Source organism: Physella acuta, unplaced genomic scaffold, assembly GCF_028476545.2.
Source record: "Physella acuta isolate Inbredline_101_S28 unplaced genomic scaffold, ASM2847654v3 ptg000960l, whole genome shotgun sequence".
Lineage (NCBI taxonomy): Eukaryota > Metazoa > Mollusca > Gastropoda > Physidae > Physella > Physella acuta.
Genome location: NW_026732477.1, coordinates 175,293 through 180,000, shown reverse-complemented (window position 1 = coordinate 180,000; position 4,708 = coordinate 175,293). Strand labels below are relative to the sequence as shown.

The window sequence follows — 4,708 nt, the reverse complement described above, 5'->3', positions numbered from 1 at the left end:
CACAAACTTAAACACAACATAAACACAACGCAAATACAAACGCAAACACAACGCAAACAACACAAACGAAAACACAAACTCAACACAACAAACACACACACACAAAACAAATGCAAATAAAAACACAAATGGTATATTGCGTTACAGATTGCGAGGATGGGACGTGGGGATTAGAGTGCAACACTTCATGTGCCACATGCATCAACCAAACATGTTTCAAGGCTACTGGTGTGTGTGTGTCTATGGTTGCATACCTGGATACATTGGACAAAGCTGCACATATCGTACGTTTGATTGTCTACTTATATCGATACAACAACGTATGTGGTTTTATGTGCATTCAATTACCTAGCTATGCATTTTAAAAAGAGTACAAACAATGCCGCAGCAAAATTTGTTTTAAAGTATACACATTTGTGTATTAGAAAAATGACAATGAATGTTGTTACGCCCGGGTTCGATTCAACTCAATAACGATTCGTGACACATATAGTATACTTTTATTTGGACTCAATTCTTCACATAGCAAGGTAGCCCTCGCCCTAACAGCTACCAACTAACTGCTGACAACCATTCACTCCAGCTTTTATACCGCATTCGGCCTTGGGATAACAATACATCAACACACCGGGGTTAACAATATTCTAAGGTAAACTCAACTCACACACACTCTCCCCTAATTCTAGATTATCCTAACCTATTTCTATCTAACCTACAACTGACCCGTAACAAATGTCTTTAACTGAATCAGCTTGCAACAAGACTTTCTACGGTGACAACTGTAGCAGACGATGTAACCCGGAGTGTGAGTACCAGCAGTGTCATCTCGTGACTGGGGACTGCTTGAGTTGTCTACCAGGGAGGGTCGGCCCACAATGTGAACATGGTAACACAGTACTTCTAGATGTTATCGTGTATACATTGATTGTTGTAGGCTGTGATTTAAAGTGTGCCCACAACGTGAACACGGTAGCAGTACATCTAGATGTTAACTTGTATTAATTGATTGTTGAGGGATTTGTTTTAAAGTCGGCCCATAATGTGAACAAGGTAACACAGTACATCTAGATGTTATCGTGTATAAGTTGATTGTTGAAGGATTTGTTTTAAAGTTGGCCGCAATATATACCTTTGTTCATGTTTTTTTTTTTTCGTTGATTTTTTAGTTTTGTCTGTATGTGTAAGTATGTTTTTAATAGTGTTTATAATATGCAGGAGTGTTTATAAAATTTAAACAAAAACTAAAATCCAACATGAGGTCACTATTATTGTATTCCCCCCCCCCCCCCTAAAATTGATATGTTTATTTTCCTTACAACAGAAACATCAAGGCCTATAGGAAGCTGTTTTTAAATAAAGTGCTATTCAAATATTGATATTTGTATTTGTTGACCAGGGTTCGTCCATGATGAATAAATTTCTTCAATTTCTGTACTCTAACTTCTAGTTTGTGATAACCATACGTATGGCTACAACTGCCTTAATGCTTGCTCACCTTAGTGTGTGATGTCTGAGTGTGACGTCACCAACGGCCATTGTATTATATGTAGTCCAGGCCGTACTGGAGATTACTGCCAGGAAGGTGAGTGGAGGGGGGGGGGGGGGTTAACGTGTCAGGAAGTAGTGGGGACGAGAAGGGGGCTGGGCAGTTTCTCTTCTTTTTGGTTTATTTTACAGTTTTATTGTTGTTTTAGTCTTGGTTTGTTTTCATTCTTTGTTTTCTGGTTTCTCGTAAGTCTTTTACTTTTTATCTGCGTCTGCCTTATTCTTTTGTTTTTTCATTATCTTCTTCTGTTTTCATTTCTGTATAATTTATGTTTCTCTAATTTTAAGTCTTTTGTTTACAGTTGCATCTCGTTCAAAGATTCACATTTATTTGTTACACATTTTGTGTTCCTTCTAACTACAAATTACTACAACACTCCCAACAAACTTTATGTTTACTTAACTGTATAAACAAGTTACTCTTTAAACCCACTGTGTGATTGCTGACTCACCTGCCTCTAAAGTACTACCTCTCATCAGTCTAAAATAACAGCGTCGTCTTTGCACAATTAGAGTTACTCCCCTGCCGTAGCCTGTGACAGCTACCATAAGTTACTCCACATCCCCAGTTTGTGACCGCTATATTAAGTTACTCCCCATCCCAGTCTATGACAGCTAGTTACTCCCCATCCCCAGTCTGTGACAGCTAGTTACTCCCCATCCCCTGTCTGTGACAGCTAGTTACTCCCCATCCCCAGTCTGTGACAGCTAGTTACTCCCCATCCCCAGTCTGTGACAGCTAGTTACTCCCCATCCCCAGTCTGTGACAGCTAGTTACTCCCCATCCCCAGTCTATGACAGCTAGTTACTCCCCATCCCCATCCCCAGTCGGTGACAGCTAGTTACTCCCCATCCCCATCCCCAGTCTGTGACAGCTAGTTACTCCCCATCCCCAGTCTGTGACAGCTAGTTACTCCCCATCCCCAGTCTATGACAGCTAGTTACTCCCCATCCCCATCCCCAGTCGGTGACAGCTAGTTACTCCCCATCCCCAGTCTGTGACAGCTAGTTACTCCCCCATCCCCAGTCGGTGACAGCTAGTTACTCCCCATCCCCATCCCCAGTCGGTGACAGCTAGTTACTCCCCATCCCCATCCCCAGTCGGTGACAGCTAGTTACTCCCCATCCCCATCCCCAGTCTGTGACAGCTAGCTACTCCCCCATCCCCAGTCTGTGATAGCTAGTTACACCCCATTCCCAGTCTGCGACAACTACCACTATGGACCAAGGTGTAACACAACCTGTTCCGGACACTGCTTGGGCAACATCTGCAACTCTAGCACTGGTCAATGTTTTTCATGTGAAGTCGGGTACCAAGGAGAATTCTGTATCTCAGGTAACCTTTGACTAGTATAAGACTTTGTAAATTATACTCTCTTTCAACAGAATTAGGTAGACAACGTTGTTGTCACTGTAGCGTCCTACAGATTCATACAAAGAAATCATATTCGATACATTCGGTTAAAGTATACAGTAAACCATACCACTCGCTCATGTACATCGTGATAATGTAATAATTTAAAAATGTATTGCAAGATAATTAATACAAAGGAAATGTTTTTGTAATAGGCCTACACATGCAGAGTTAATGTTTGTATGAAACTTTAAAAATGTTTGATACTTGAAATTCGTGTTGATGGTTTGTTACGTAAAAAACAGTAGAATGGGTAATAGCATTTAGATATGAATGGCCAGTTTATTTTTTTGTTTTAAATAATCAATTTTGAGTACAGACTACTCGAAAAAATCTTGAAATTTACAGCATTTGTATTCACACAAACTTCAACCTATGATAAGATAAGCGCTAGGGTTAGAGTTAGGGTTGTTAAGAATAGGATATGGTTAGGGTTAGAACAATAAAAGAACCTCACAATGTGGCGATTATGAAAATAATAAATCGTATATCTTGAGCGTAATATAACGTTGCCTGTGGAAAGTGTGTCAGTCAGCTACACCCCCCCCCCCACCCTCATTCCCCCATAGTCAGAGACCGAAAATTATTTAACTATCAGCATCAAAACTATTGAAATTATACAACCATGCTTAATTTTAATTTGACAGCACTATTGCGCCTTAGAATGTGTTTATTCACCGTTTCTCTAGCTTTCATCATGTCTATAGATCGATGTTTTGATAACCGATACATTCGTCGATACTCATGTACAAAGTCTACTCAAAACAGATGCCGCTTCCCTGACATTTCCACAAGGGGTCGGCGTTGGTATCGCCATCGTCTGCGGCGTGATCGTCATCGTTGTTGCTGTCGTCGTGGCTGTCTGGCGATGTCGAGGTGTATCACCACCTGCAGCACACAGACCTATGTCTGCACAAGCTGTAGCTAGAGCGGATACAGAGCAGGCTAGTAAGTTTGTGACATTGTGACATTTGTCATTTGACACTAATAGACAGAGAAAGCTAGTAAGTTTGTGACATTGTGACATTTGTCATTTGACACTAATAGACAGAGAAAGCTAGTAAGTATGTGGCATTGTGACATTAGTCATTTGACACATATAGACAGGGAAAGCTAGTAAGTTTGTGACGTTGTGACACACATAGACAGGGAAAACTAGTAATTTGTGACATTGTGACACATATAGACAAATAACTAGTAAGTTTATGACATTGTGACACAAATAGACAGGGAAAACTAGTAATTTTGTGACATTGTGACAGATGTCATGTAACACATATAGACAGGGAACGCTTGTAGTTTTCTGATATTGTGACAATTGTGATGTGACACATATAGAAAGAAAACTAACATTCTGACGCGGTCATGCTACAGAAATAATCAAGGAAACCCCTGATTTAAGATCAGAGCTGGACTTAGAATTCTCTTATCTTTCCCAAAACACAGGCATCTGATGCTAACATACTTCTATTCATATAATGTTCTACTACTTGACAAAACGTAAGGGTAATACCAACACTAGAAATAAAATTGTGAGACTTCTTATATATATTTATTACTGCATTAACGTCCTACATTTGTAGCTAATATATGCCAATAATGTCTAAAATGTATTTATTTTCTATGTTTTTATTTTAGTAAAGATGCACCAATTGTACATTTGATTTAAACAAAACCATTTTAATTCCATAAAATGTACTTTAATTTAGAATACCTCTTTAATTACTTTACTGTTAAAAACAGGTTATA

The 4,708-nt window shown here is 39.4% G+C and overlaps 1 long non-coding RNA gene across 1 annotated transcript; it reads left to right on the top strand.

The window, feature by feature from the left end:
- Positions 1-230: 230 nt before the first annotated feature.
- Positions 231-1,555, top strand: LOC131953862 (uncharacterized). Its single transcript, XR_009388697.1, has 3 exons — positions 231-284; positions 752-886; positions 1,448-1,555. It is a non-coding gene; the product is annotated as an uncharacterized LOC131953862 (long non-coding RNA).
- Positions 1,556-4,708: the final 3,153 nt, after the last annotated feature.